This window comes from Vicugna pacos, chromosome 11 (genome assembly GCF_048564905.1).
Source record: "Vicugna pacos chromosome 11, VicPac4, whole genome shotgun sequence".
NCBI classification, from domain to species: domain Eukaryota; kingdom Metazoa; phylum Chordata; class Mammalia; order Artiodactyla; family Camelidae; genus Vicugna; species Vicugna pacos.
This window is the reverse complement of record NC_132997.1, coordinates 80,405,718-80,421,384: the sequence shown is the minus strand read 5'-3', so window position 1 is coordinate 80,421,384 and position 15,667 is coordinate 80,405,718. Positions and strand designations below refer to the sequence as shown.

The 15,667-nt window shown below is 41.2% G+C and overlaps 1 protein-coding gene and 1 long non-coding RNA gene across 2 annotated transcripts in view; one reads left to right on the top strand and one right to left on the bottom strand.

The window, feature by feature from the left end:
• The window catches only part of SORCS3 (sortilin related VPS10 domain containing receptor 3), a 560,208-nt gene that overhangs the window by 176,082 nt on the left and 368,459 nt on the right, over positions 1-15,667 (bottom strand). The gene's annotated exons all lie outside the window — the stretch shown is intronic.
• On the top strand, positions 59-1,054 carry LOC140699839 (uncharacterized). The gene is made up of 2 exons (XR_012078085.1): positions 59-278; positions 646-1,054. It is a non-coding gene; the product is annotated as an uncharacterized lncRNA (long non-coding RNA).

Below are 15,667 nucleotides of genomic sequence, written 5' to 3'. Positions count from 1 at the left end.
CGTCTCAGTCCAGCAATCACATCTGGAGTGACAAGCCTCTTTCTCTAACCAGGGTAGGTTTCTGAGCCTAAAAGACCATCAAAAAGTGTCTGACGGAGTCTGGCGCAGTGCTGGGGCTGAATGGAAGCTTCTAAATAGACACAGTCCGTAGTATGCGGGAAAGTTCAAAAGCATGGAGCTTCCACAGACAAGCCATCAAGGGGGAGGTTCAGAACAGAAGACTGAAGTGCCAACTCCCTAGGTGTTGTTCTTTTTGCAGCCGGGTTTCTGCGGGAAAGGTACGCAGGCCCCGTGAGCTGACGTCTCCTGCACCCTCCGGCCCATCACGCTGTCCTCTTTCGCGCACTTTCAGCCCTGCCTCTCCCACTTCCCAAATACCTAACACCCCTCACTGAGCAGGGTCCTTAGTGTGGCATCCCTCCCCACCCCCCTGCCTATCCTCCCATAAACACCGAAACTGAAACTTGTCAGTGTGGGCTTTCAACTCAGGAAGTCCAGCCCCACTATTTCCTGGTTCATAACACTCACCAAAATTCCATGGGACAGACTATGGGTGTAAATCCCATTTTACAGATGAAGAAACTGAGGTCATGGGTGCCCAGGAACACACAGCTAATAAGCAGTACAACCACAATTCCAACCTAGGTAGTGTGAATGAAAAATATTGCCTGCCATGTCAGCAAGCAAAGGATGCTGCAGCCATCAGGTCGTCAGCCACCACCCCCACCTCCTGATGGTGAGCCGGAGGGAACTCGGGATGGGAAAGAAAAGGATACTGGCCTAGAGAGCTAGGTGCATATCAAGGACTGATTTCAATGAGCCCAGATTTTTTTGCACTTTCCCATACATAGAAAAGCACTAAATTCCTTAACTTGAAATACCAGGTTTTCTTTAATTACCAGTTATCTCTTGATGTTCCAACTACCTTTGTTGCAAAACCTCCCAATATCCTGGCTCCTCTCCTGCCTCTTCAGAGCAGTCTCTCAGAATGATCTGAGAGGCCACCTCCTGGGCTTACGTCTTGAAATGTCTGTCAAATAAATCATAACTCTTGGGTTGTGGATTTTTTCATTCAACAGTAGCCTGTACCCAACCCTACACCTTGGGCCACTGCATTGTCCCACCTGCATGCACAGTTGTTAAAAGACCATTGTAGTAACGGTTGCATGGACCCAGCACATCGCTTGGCTTAGCTTGAGCCCTCAGGAAATAATAAGGATTATCATCATTACTTACTTATTTTACAATGTTGTTTATTATTCCTTTGTTATTTATTGCTATTATTATTGAAATGCATTCCGCTCTTAAGAACAAGGACAGGATTGGGGGTAAACCTCTGTGTCCACGCTATAGTGGATACAGGCGTGTGCTGTCTGGACCCCACTCTCTTCCAGGCATGCACTCCCCAGCATTGGAAGTGTGGATATCTGATGACTCCCGGCTGAGTCGCTCTCCAGAATTTTCCACAGCTGGTGACAGCACCTCACCAAGGTCACAATCTTCCCCAGTGGTGGGTCACATCTTATGGATGGTCAAGTAGAGGTAGGAAGGCCCAATCCCTTGGCTCAAGGCTGAACATCTCTGGTGGGCCATCCCAGCTGCACAGACACGGCTCTCGCAGGATCAGCCACTGCAACTGCATCACAGACCATCCTCTCCCCTGACCCACTTTGCTCCCCTCTCCCGATTACTCCCGAGCTCCAGCACACCTCCTGCACACAAATTTCTGCCTCAGGGGATCACTGCCAAAACATTCACCCCATCGTCCCCCAGAAAAACCACAAAAAACAAACAAATGAACAAAAAACAACTCAGGGAATATTGTTTCAGTGCCTTTTTGCATTGGAGAAAATTACACCTAAGTCCAGAGCATGGTTTAAATATCATGCTGAACTTAAGCACTAATTAAAAATTTTATTTGTACTTATTTGTATTTATTGAATCTGTGGTCACTATAACTTAACTGGTTTATTTCCAAGTAGAACTTGAGTTTTTAGACATTATAAAGACAGGAAACAACATTCTAGAATGGAAGAAGGATTTAGATTTATTTTCTATTCTTCAAGATGGTCTTTTTCTTTTTTAATTGCAAAGTACATTTTCTAGAATTTCCTGTGGTTCCATCTCCTCTCTCCAGTATTTTCTGCCCCCAGTAATAGCCTTTTAATAGGCCACCTGGTCCTCAGTTCTTCCGTCTATGATTTGCACTTTATTCTGCTGCAAAAACGACCTTCCTAAAGGCCGGTCCTGAGCATGCCTAGCCCTGAGCAGAGCCCTTCAAGTGTATTAACTGCAAAATCTTCAATGTGGCATTTAAAACCTCTAACTTATCACATTAATCTTCTTTCCCAGCCTTATCGGCATCTCTTCTCCCATGAGCGTAGAACTTGAACTTCCTGACAGACTGAACTGTTAACCATTTTCTAAGTACATCCTGTGCTCTCCTACTGGGAGGCTCTCCTGCTCCTTCCTCTGCCTGAAATACCCACCCTCACATAGGTCTGCCTGTGGAAATTAAACCCACCTGTCATGAGCGGGTTCCTCCCAAATGCCACCTGCCCTGGTCCCTCTATCTCAGGTGGTACCTCTCTTGTGGCACTCAGCACTGTCCTTTATATCAGACACTTACCCATTCATCACAGCTTTCCTTTGCCCTACTGTATCAGCAGCTTCTGCTGCATCATAAACCATGCTAAAATGCAGTGGCTTACAACTGCAGTTACAGATTTCATTCATACTTCCAGGAGACAGCTGGGGGAAGGGCTTGTCGAGATGGGGCCCCATCGGAGGCTCTGCTCCAAGCTAGGAATCAGGGCGGAGCTGGGCTTCTCACAGAGGTGAGGGTTTAGGTGTGCTTTGTGTGTTCATGACGGAGCCTGGAATGAGGGGGTCACAGCCGCCATGGATGGCAGAGGCAAAAGACACACACCCCAACCTGGCAGACACTTTAAAAGTGTCACATCTACTAAACATGTCAACGGAAGTCAAACAGACAAGCCCACAGCCTAGTTGAGAAAGTACCTGCCGAAAATAGGCAAAAGGCACCACGAAGATACATGGCAACAGCTTTGGACGTACAATTCTGTGACTTCAGAGATAATTAAGCATTGGATCAATAACCCACACCTATTGTCCTGTGGATGAACACACTATCCACAGAGTGGGGACTCAGAACAGTCTCTTGAATACAGTTCCTTAGTAAGTACATCTAAACGGACATAGATAAAATCCATAACCTCATTTACGGCACAGTGTTAATAAAAAGTAGAGGCATTATTTTCATAATGACTAATATCTAGACAGCATTTTAAAGTTACAAAGCATTTTATTAACGCCTTACAGCTTTCAAAGCACGTTTAAATATATTATCTCATTTAGCATGGATTGTATGCATTTTAAAAAGATTCCTGGAGGTGGCAATGTCTCCACTGGTTGGAACCACTCTTTAACTGTGAATGTCAAGAACTGTGGATAAAAGAGAATGTTTTTGGTAAAAGGCCCCAGTCCATACCACTCAGAGCACAACACCTAGTGCCCCAGAAACTCTCCTCTCTGACGGTCAAAACCACTTCCTGGCCACCTCTTCTGGTTTCTAAAACTTACTGTGCAAAGGAATCGCTGGGAGGGAGTGCTAAAATGGAGATTCCTGAGGCCAGGGTCTCAAGATTCAGATCAGGAGTTTCAGGGTGGGGCCCAAGAAGCCGCATTTTCAGCATGTACCTTGTGACAATCCACTGCAGGTTCTCCCCTGACCATCATCTGAGAAACAAAATTCTCCCTCTCCGAGGACAGGACAGGATTTTCTCTCCTGCCCCCAGTTAATGCTGGAGAGCAACACTCAGGCTGCAAGAGGGCCATCGACTCCTGGGACGAAAACCCTGGCTGAAACCTCCAAGACCTTCTAGCCAGCCCTTCGAACTCTACAGATGAAGATGTGGGAAGTCACAGGGGTCCTACGAGTGCCCCAAGGCCTGACCTCTATTCCAGGGGCAGAGACAGAATCAGCACCCGGAAGCCCCGAGTCCTCCTCAAACTATACACCTCACAAGTCACCGACATTCTCTTCCTAATGTACTGGGCTTCTCTCAGCTCGGGAAAATCCTAACAAACCTCACATTAAACCAATAAGAGAAAAATGAAGAAAAGAAAGAACAAAAAGAGACACAGCACGATGCCCCCAGTTATGTCATCCACGTTTCAAATCTCTTTTTCCACGGAAGTAGAAAATCGTCGTAAAGCCCAACTCCATCTGTTCTGTTTCACTGTCCCACCTTTGAATGACACTTGTTAAACAGGGGGTGGGGGGTGATCATGCTAAGAAATGTGTGACGCAGATCTTGGCCCTCTCCTTCCCAGCATCACTTGGACAAGTGCACAGCCGTCCCATTTTAAACCCCCCAGTGCTTCTGGCCCAGCTCCTTGGCAATTATTGCACACTTTGGTGCCTTTTATAGATCAGACTGGTTCCAGGGTCTGACCTTCTCAACGCTTCAGTCTCCTCGCATCCATCTGAAATGCTGAGCGGGCAGAGCAGGGATTCCCCCCTCCAACCCTCGGGGCTTGCTCTCTGTCTCCATTGGGCACAGTTCTGCCCAAATTACTTGACAGCTTCTCTTCAACATTGTTAAGGGAAAAGCTTGGAGAATGTCTGAATATGACAAGGCCGACCAGTGAGGAGATGAAAAGGGGTGGGACTCGCCCCTCCATCATCCACACTGTCTCTCCAAAGAGCAGATCTGAGTAAGAGGCCAAAAGGGGGAGAAAGTGTTCCGATTTGGGGGAATTTCAGGAGAAAACAGCGTGGATTCTCTAATGACAATTTTGTTCCTCATTGCATTTGTAAGCAAAGAGGATCAAGGTGGTGGCATGTGCCAGTTGCTAGATTCAGACATACACAAACATGTATATAAAAGGAAAATTGCTCTCTTTGAAAAGCAATATGCTGATATACTGACAGTGGGGACAGCCTAACTGCCTAAAGGAGCTTCCTGTTTCAAGCATCCCTTCGAGAACAAACAAGCTAGGGTGTGACTGAATAATCCTCAGTGCCATTTGCCACCAAGTAAGTGAAAGGGACCATTCCTTCCAATCCGATCACCATAGCCTTTCACCCTCTTGCACACTTGGCTCTGTGAATTATCACATCACTTGCCAAAATCATGTCCATGTTGGTGTGGATATTTATATTCCCACCAAAATATGGTGAACCCACTGACAGAGGGTCACTGGGTGGTATCCTCACTAGCACAATGGCTCAGGTACTTTGACAGAACTTTAACCATTCAAGCAGTGGGACTGGACATTTCAGGGTGGTGCCAGTCCTAAGGAAGGATAAGCTGAAGACTGTTAACACCGGGATGCAGCTTGTGTGAAAGGAAAAGGCCAGTCTAGATCAATGATTTTATAAACTTCTTGTTTGTTTCTTTAATGAGTAGTCTTCTATCTTCAAAAGAAATCTTACGTAGAAGCTAACATTAATTAAGAAGCTAGTAGTTCTGGCTCCTGGGCATATATCCAGAAGGAACCCTACTTCAAAAAGACACCTGCACCCCAATGTTCATAGCAGCACTATTTACAATAGCCAAGACATGGAGTCAGCCTAAATGTCCATCAACAGGTGACTGGATAAAGAAGAGGTGGTATATTTATACAATGGAATACTATTCAGCCATAAAGACCGACAACATAATGCCATTTGCAGCAACATGGATGTTCCTGGAGAATGTCATTCTAAGTGAAGTAAGCCAGAAAAAGAAAAATACCATATGAGATCGCTCATATGTGGAATCTAAAAATAAATACATAAATAAATAAATAAATAAATAAATAAATAAATAAATACAAAACAGAAACGGACTCATAGACATAGAATACAAACTTGTGGTTGCCAAGGGGGCAGGGGGTGGGAAGGGACAGACTGGGATTTCAAAATGTAGAATAGATAAACAAGATTGTACTGTGTAGCACAGGGAAATATATACAAGATCTTGTGGTAGCTCACAGCAAAAAAAATGTGACGATGAATATATGCATGTTCATGTATAACTGAAAAATTGTGCTCTACACTGGAATTTGACACAACATTGTAAAATGACTATAACTCAATAAAAAATTTTTTTAAAAAAACACTACATTTATTCCACAGAAAAAAGAAAAAAGAAGCTAGTAGTTCTGGCTGAAGCAAAAATGAGAGGGCCAAGGACCTTCTCGCTAAGCACCCTTCGATCACTGTGTATCTGGTAGTCCCTGGGGCAACTTACCAGAACCCTCATACAGCTTCCAAGAGCACGAGTGTAGAAACCACTAGACCAGATCATCTTTCAGGGTCCTTTGCACTCTAACTTTTCCATAATTCTTCAGTTTAAAAGAGAGAGTATATCAATTTAGTGGAATTGTCTGCCACCATGAAAATGATCCTCATAAATACTATGCGCACATACAGAAAATCGTTTAGGTTAGGTAAAAATGAAAAAAAAGACAGAATGGGGACATAATACAACTATGGTTCTGTGAGAAATTACTTTCATGTAAAATTAGAAGAGGCAAGGAAGAATAAAAGTGTGTGTTAAAATGATTAAATCCTTGCATGACTGGGACATTGGGCTGTATACGAGAAATTGACACATTGTAACTGACTGTAACTGACTATACTTAAATTTTTTTAAAAAGATTAAATCCTTGGTTTAATAAAAATCTTTAATGTTGTTGAATCAATTAAAGTGTTAACAGAAATGAATTATTTAAAAATACATACTAGGCATACATTTTTAAAAGTCCACAATTCCACAATTTTTCACTGGAGAAATGGAACTTGGGATCAGGATGCTTTAGAAGATTTGCATCTGTCTTGAGAAAAATCGGTAGCTTATCTATTGACAGAGAGTTGCAAGGAATGCACTTAAGCATCTCAAGGAAAGTGCCAAATGTTAATAAATCTTCATAAAACATAAATATTATGTCATTCTCCTGCACAAAAGATAAATACTCTCCATTACCCAGAGAGACAAGTCCAAAACACGTAGGTAGTATCTGAAGCCCTTCACAATCTGAATCTAGTCTACATCTCTAATTTCATTTCTCACTGCCCCTCAGTGCAAATCCTATTTTCCTAGCACAGTGGTTCTCAATAGCAGGGAGGGGGTGCCCCTCAGAGAACATTTAGCAATACCTGAATATTAGAGACATTTCCATTTTTCACAACTACAAGAGTGCTGTGAGCATTTACAGAGTAGAGACCAGGGATCCAGCTAAACCTCTAAAATGCACAGGATAACTATCCAGACCAAAATGTCTACAATGCTGAGGTTGAGAAATTGTATTCTAACAAATTTACTAATTTCTCTCCAAACATACCATGACCTTAGCTTTGTTCTAATTAACCTCCCTTCTCAGAAAAACCTGTTTCGCTTTCTTACTTGCCAAATCAACCCACTTTTTAAGGTTCTTCAATCGTGTTTCCTCCAAGAAGCCCTCACTTGGCACACCAGGCTAACCTGGGCCCTTCAGCCTCTGAGCAATCATGGCCTTTCCTCTAATAGTCTTCTGGTGGTTCCCACTTCTGGCCATGCTCTCTCGGCAATCGGCACAGATTTGTCTCAACACTTGCATCACATCTGCTAAAGCACGCGTGATCTGATGCTACACAATCTTTAGTTTACAGTCTTATGAATTTTATTAGCATCAAGCTACAAATATTTTTCTCCAAAAATAGTTTTAACAAGTATAGTAATAAGACATATGCTGATAGCTGGAAAAACAGATCAGAAATACAATACAAACACTAACTATTAGGTAATGAATGGGATTTGAATGTAGAGCAGGGAAAAAAAAAAAAAAGATGTGCAGATACACCCAGCCTTGCTTAGTTTCAAAGACACGTGCCGTACGCCACCAAACCAATGAGGATGGTCATTTCTTCCAGTTATCGTCTCATGTTATAAGTTGTTTTATTATTAATTTTATATCTAATATTTATTAGGCACTTATTTTGTGCCTGGCTGAGAAGACTAATACTCAGCCAGGAGGCAATGGCAGGATATACTAACGCCTCATCTCTCAGGAAGGACACCAGCTGATTAAGTAAGACTGCCCAGTGTCATACAGCTATTAAAGGCAAAGCTCTCCTCCTATTTAAATCCTCAAATCCCCCACAGAAATTAATCCCTAGTCACACCAAACCCTCCTAATCACTTAATTAAAAATATTTTCTTTATAATGTAAAGACTCTTAGGGCACCAAATATATATGCATGTAGGCAAATCAGATACACGTCATGGCTACCCAGCTCAGTCACACCAATCTGAAGAAAGACACTGTGTACAAGATATCTTTAGTTATAACAGCACCAAAAGTGAAAATTCCAAGAAATAACATTAACCAGAAATGTGTAAGACTGTTAGAAATAAAACTATACAACTTTACTGAAGAACACAAAGGAACAGTACGAAAGGAGAGAAAAACCATATGGCCAAAAATGAAAACTAGATATTGAAAAATATTCAGTTCTCATCAAGTGAATTTATAGCTTTGTGGCAATTCTAATGAATAGTCTAGTTAGTTGCTTTATAGAAAGGGGGAAGTGGGAAATTTCGAAACATAACAAAATGATTGCAAATTTATTTGGGTGGATACATGAATAAGATAAGCCAAGAATATTTTCAAAAAGAAGAAAAGGTTCTATTTTTGTTTTGTTTTGTTATATTTTGCAGGAGAGGAGACTTGCCCAGCCAGGCGCTATGGTGTGTTATAAACAATAATTAGGCACAGTGTGGTCTGGCTCAGGGCACAGGGGACTGACCAGTTCAATAGAATAAAAGCTGCTGGCAAATGCTACCAAGCTCAGGGTCCCTAACTTCTGACCAGAGGAAACAGTCAGAAATATGGGTACAGAATTAAGTGGGAAGATGTTCACTGGGTATTATTTTACTTAAAAAAAAAAAAAGAAATCCTACACATCCTAAAAGTATCCATCAGTATGGATAACATCACTAAATTATTAAAATTATTAAATTATAATATAGTCACAAGATGAAATAGACAACTATCAATACGAGATTTCTGAAGCATAATATAAGAAAATGCACAGTTATTTTTATGTCATACATAGTCTAACATATATCACATACACGTATTATATGTGCTATTTAATAAAGAAGCATTACAAATCAACAAACTTCAGCTAATATTTACATGATCATAGGTTGAGGGCATGATCTAAACATAAAGTAAGAGAAGACATTGTAACAGGAAAAATTAAAAAAAAATTGATCATTATTTTAAAGTAAAAAGTATATTTGAAATCAGAAGGCAATTAAAATCCAAAGAACAAACTGGAGACAATGTTGAAACAAAATGAGAGGCTACATTAAAAAAACTCGTAATAAAGAAGAAGCAAAACCAGATGGCCACATAAAAGAAATACAATGGCTAATAAATATATGAAAACATGTCTAAACTCACCGGTCTGATAAGAAATGCAAATTAAAACAAGGGAAATCCACTTTTGCATATTAAGTTCGATTATTTTTTTAAATTAAATTTTTATGATGTGCAGTGAAATGGTATTTTACTAGTTGGAGTGGGTATAAATGTCCCAGAGAACAATTTGGCGTGGTAATATTTATATATGTATTGTTTCGGTAGTCTATCCTTAAAAATTATAATAATCAGACCTTGGGAAAATAATCACTTAAAGGTTTTCAACACAACATTCCAATGCCTTCTTTGATAGTCAAAATTCAGAAGCAAGATCAATGCTAAATAAAAAGAGTGATTAAATTATTATATAGCCACCAATTAGAATACAGTTCAAGTAGCACAAGTTTTAAATTATGTTCACAGAGTATAGAGAATGGTACAGGAAAATGTTCAAGTGTGCTTTAAAAAGATACAAAATTTTATAAACAGCATGATCTCAACTGTGATAAAAAACTTAAATATCTTTCAAAGTTTTACTATATTATAGTAGGAAAAGTCTGTGAAGAAGTACTTGATTTTTAAGTGGTATTTTCTGGGCAGTGAAATTAGAGGTAATTATTTTCTTTTTATTTCCCTGCCTTTTCTTAAATGTCTACAATAAACTTGTATTGATTCTACAATCAGGAAAAAAAGTAGTTAGATTGAATTTGTGTCTTTTAAAAATTATTTTTATAATTTTGACATTGCCTCTCCATCTTCTCCTATAAGCCTGAGATAATTCTGTTCCAGAATTCTTCTTAGTGAGCTGTTCTCTGGAAAGTTTTCATTCCTTCTCAAGGTCTTCTTTGCTTTACACCCTGCTGCAGACTGAATTGTGCCCCACCCCCAATTCATAGGTTGAAGCCCTCACCCTCAAGGTGATGGCATCTGGAGATGAGACCTTTGGGAGGTAATCAGGTTTAGAGGAAGTCATCAGGGTGGAGTCTTCATGATGGGATCAGCATCCTCATAAAAGGAAACACCAGAGAGCTCGCTCTTCCTCTGCACCATGTGCAGTCACAGCAAGAAAGTAGCTGTCTACAAGCCCGGAAGAGAGCTCTCTCCAGAAACCAACCATGTTTGGTGGACTTCTAGCCTCCAGCAGTGGGAAGAAATAAACTTCTGTTTTCTAAGCCACTCAACCCATGGCAGTTTGTTATGGCAACCTAAGCAGACTAATAGACAACCCCAGCCCACACTGGAACAGAGCATTCTTAGATTTCCTCACTGACAAAAAACAGTGATTCAGGCAGGAGCCAAGATGGCGGTAGTCTTGCCTACAGCCCTATATCCAACTGTGTGTTAAACAGCCTTCAGTCTGATGTCATCTCCTTGGGCTGCTTGGCTCAATATCCTTCTCTTTTTTCCCTCTCTAGGGTTCTCCCTGACCCTCCAGTTCTCATATTCCTCATATTTCCTCCTCCAGGCTGCTAAGCACAGCTCATTACTATCAATGTATTCACTTACCCCACTTCTTCATGGAGGAAGCAAGACCTAAAGGAGCAATCTGAGTTTCAGGAAGATGAGAGCAGTCAAGGTGCCCTACTCTAAGTGGGTCTCTCCTGACCTCTCCTCAAAGGACAGTCACTGGCTGAAATCTCACCCACCACGAGAACAACGAGATTTGCTCCCCTCTGACAGCTGATTAGTGAGACTCCCTTATTTCTGAGCTGAACGAATATTTCTCATGTCCTCCACATGATCGTCTGGGTGGAATTAGCATTTGGAAGTCATCTGTCTCTATTCCAGAGAAACCAACCAAAATGCCGGGGAAAGAAAAAGAAATGGTGTTTTCATTTGTGCCTTGAAATTTTTCTTACACTGGATTAGGGGAGTGGATGTGGCTACCTTTGAATTCTCTGTGTTTAACACAAAGAAATCTCTTCAGATGCCCCAAGGCAGGGTCAAATATGACCCTTTCTCTTCACAGGAAAGAATCCACCTAGTGTACAGCTACAGATATCTCATTTCCTCTCCTTCATAGAATGTACATGCGTTAAGCATAATTACCACGTGGGTCCACGGAGTGTACTTCATCTTGATTTCACCCAAATAGGTGAGCGTTCTGTCTTCCTCAGCGCACTGGCTGATTACCATGTGTAGCTTTTAAGCACTGCATTTGCTCTTAGCATTCAGGCAGCTCTTGCAAGGCCAAGATGCAACCAGACGTGCAGTATATGGGTGGCCCCCACCAGCAAAGTAGAAACTGATTTCTGCTTGAAGCTGAGCTTTCATATCTCCCCTCTTGACCTTGCATCTATTATTCTGAATGTAATGTCTTTTTAAATCGCTGCACCATTTAAAAAATGCAAGGGAGAGTTGAATTAAATATTATCTGTGATGTCCCCTGGTTTGCAAAGGGCCTCTAAATCTGATCCCTTCTATCAGGTCGATGCCTAAATGCCATTAGTTGAGATCGCAAATGACTGTGTTTGCAAAATCATAGACGTACATTTAGAGGCGGCTTAAAAAAATCAGCCCATAATATTAACTTTGTTTGAAAAGATCTTGATTTTTCCAGAATGCAATCTCAAGCCATTCTGCTTGTTCCTTACCTCTGTCTCTGTCATGGGATAATGCATTAATAGCCTAAAGATGACTCACCATGTAGTTTTTCAGGAACCACAGTTTAGGAGCCCATCCTCGAAGCAAAATATAGGATACTTTTCAGAATAGGAGAGATCTATAGAGTTTAAATGAAGTAAAAGTGTAAAAGGGCTCACCCAGCCATGTTATTTCAAGGTAATCATGTCCCATTTTCACCTGCTGATTTTCTGCCCTTGTCTTCCATACTCAGAGCTGCTAGTAGCCTGAGATGGGTAAGCCTCAGACTCAGATACATACGATTTTTATGCCTTCAGTGAAATTAGCACTTCCCTGAATGGGTGTGTGCACACTTGGCTCATGTACACACACACATACACACACACACACACACACACACACACTGGCAATCAACAGTATTCTCAAAAATTAAAATCTTTTCATCAAAATGTAAAATAGAATAGAATAGAATGAAACAAATTTAGACAACCTCACTGTAAAACTTAGCAGCTAAAAACAATAAATATTGTCTTACTATTTCTGTGTGTCATGACTTAACTGGGTGTCTCTGACTCAAGGTCTCTCACAAGGCTTCAACTGATATGCTGGCCAGGGCTGCAGTCTCATCTGAAGACTTAAATGGAGAAGGATCTGCTTCCAAGCTCACTTGTTCCTCACTGGAACCCAGCTATTGGGCTGGTGCCCTCAGTTCCTCACCATTGACTGTAACCTCTCTCAGTTTCTTGCCACGTAAGCCTCTCCATAGGGCAGCTCACAGCATGACACATTGCTTTGACCAAGCAAGCAAGAAAACGTATGTAAGACAAAAACCACTGTCTTTTTGTAACCGAACCTCTAAAGTGATATCTCATCACCTCTGACACATTCTATTCACTAGAAGCAAGTCACTAAATTCATCCCAAACCCAAAGGGAGGGGACTACACAATGGCATGGCCTCCAGAAGTCAGAGGTCACTGGGGGCCATTTTGGAGGCTGCCTGCCACGAGAAGGTAGAAAGCAACAACTATAAATAGACTCATACTTGTATATGTCTTAGGTGGGAATATAAAATGGCACACAAATAGTATTCTAGTGACAGGTGTTAAAGATATTCAAAATGTGTGTATTTTGATGTAACTATTCCCCTTCTAGTAGTGATTGAAACAAAAATATTAAACTGTAACAGTCACCAATCCCCCCTCCCCCATGTTCTGAGTGATGTACACTGAACAAATATTGAGGGGTAGGGTGAGAGTGGTAGATGAAGAGGTAAAGAAGAGATGGTCTATATAAGAAAAGATTATGATATTTGAGGAGAAAGGTGTAGGTATGGAGGTCCTCTGGAAGGGGATGTACTGTGGACAATTAATGTCATTGATCTAGAATAGTTTTAGAGATCATGGAAAGAAAAGGATAAGGTAAGAAAATAACTATCATGATGGTCAGGACTTTGGACAGATAGATAAGGACCAAGGAGTTTTAGATTCAGTATGTGCTGTATGATGTAATGCTTCTTTGCCACCCCCTTCAATAAAATGTTCAACAAAAAACTACGTTGCCATGAAATGCTTTCAGTGTTGCATTTGGGTAACACAATTTGAATGTGACACTCTACTGAGACTGGGAAAAACAAAATCAAGTTTCTATTTGGAATACCTAGGACACTGGTCCAAGAAAACAATCCTAGATATTAAGGAAATATGCATAAAATGTTAACGAAATTGTTATTTATGATAATGAAAAATATGAAAATTTCCAACGTCCAATAAAAATAGAACACAATCATAAAGGATGTATCTTTACATAATGAAGTGTTGCACAGACAATTAAAAAGGCTGGTTATAAAGATTTTATAATAACATAAAAATGGTTATAATAGAACATTAAAAGGGGAGAAGGCAGAATTATACAAATTCACATGCAGTATGTTTAGGCTACATACCAAAGACCATATGCATACAAAAAGAGATTGGGAAAAGCAAGAACAATAAAAGATTGGAAAGGAAAGATTGCAGTGAAAGTCCGTATCTTCCCTTCTCCTAGGACCTCCCATCTATACACACCAGGAGGGACACATTTTGCTTCTCCACCCTTCCTACCCTCCCTCTTGACCTTTCTGAGAGAGAAGAGAAGCTGCTGGCACAGGCGTCACTAGAAACCTACAACGAGTAAGCCAACCTTAATCGAAGGACAACAGGACACCGAGCCCAACTTGACTGTCCCTACATACCAGCCACCCTTCAGCTTGCAACTAGGCGTCACAACAGCTCAAAAGAGTCATCCACAAGGAACCCTGTCTTTGTGCCCCCTGAAGTGGACTGATCCAGAACTTGTTCTACACCTATTGACTTCTCTTTTTTAATTAATGGCTAGTCTATTTTTTTTAATCTAATGGCTAGCCTATTTTGCAACCCAAATACTCAAGAAAAAGCAGAGGGGGTATAACTCAGTGGTAGAGCATTTGACTGCAAATACCCAAGAAAAGGGGTAAGAGTTTAAGTTCCTGATACCTTAGGGTGTATTACTTTATCAGAACACTCCTTTAGTGATGGCAAGGAAGAGGAACAAATGGGCCCTGATCTTTAAGGAGGGAGAATAATTAAGAAGTTCGTAAAGAAGAGACACTACAGACATTCTTTCTCTCTTCAATGATACTGCACAAGCCATCAGGATACTGTACAAGCAAATGCCATCAGAGATCAGAGGCACTTAGAGGCCAATCCAGAGAACTCAGTAAGGCCCAGGATGCCCATGCCCTCATTGAAAAAGATGCCAGAAGACAGCGAACATCTAGGGAGGGTGAGGGGCCACAGAAGCAAAGCTGTGAACCATAACAAGTATTCACATTGGATGTGTAACGAAAATCATCTTTCCCCTGCAGGATGTGCCTGCCTATTAAATACCTCCCAATGGAAGAGTGGAAATACTGTTCATTTGCAGCCCAGTAGGATATTAAAACAAAACAAACAAAAGACCAAAAAATAACAACCACAAAAAACCAACCTCTTCCCTATGATAGCTCTGCCCAAGCGAAGACTAGAGCAAGATTATGTTATGATACTTATCCTCTTTCATGCTCTCCCTGCAAGGTAAAATTGCTAAAGCAGTTGGAGTGGTGCACAGGAGCATAAAACAGGTCGGTAATCTGCCTGTTAACCAGGTATCAAATGAGTGAAAGGGTCACATATAGAAGAGTTTGCATGGCAGTCTGATTCTTGGGGCATGAGTTTGGTGGCCAAGTCATTCCACCATGAAAGATTCCTAGGTGACCTCTCTTGATGGCATTGGAACATCTGGAATTCCTAAGGAAAATTGTATCTTCAGGTAAAGATTTTTATTATTGATGCTAATGAATATTACGCCCCATGCCCTGCCTAACCCGCAAACACTTCTGGGGCACCAAGGAGGAAATGGATAATAATGACAGCACCTTCCAACTCCCAATGCATTTCACAGCCATTACAACGATCATCACTGTAGATGAGAGAGAACAGATGAAGTATGAGGTTGATTCTTCTTCTACACCCTTGGCAGAAACCACTACTGAATCACAATGTTTTTCCTCATAGGTCTCCCCGAGGTTGCTACTTTCCACCAGCTGAAGGTGGCACAGGAGAAGAAACCTAGTACTTGTGAAGGATCTATCCCTAGGCGCTGGAATATCTC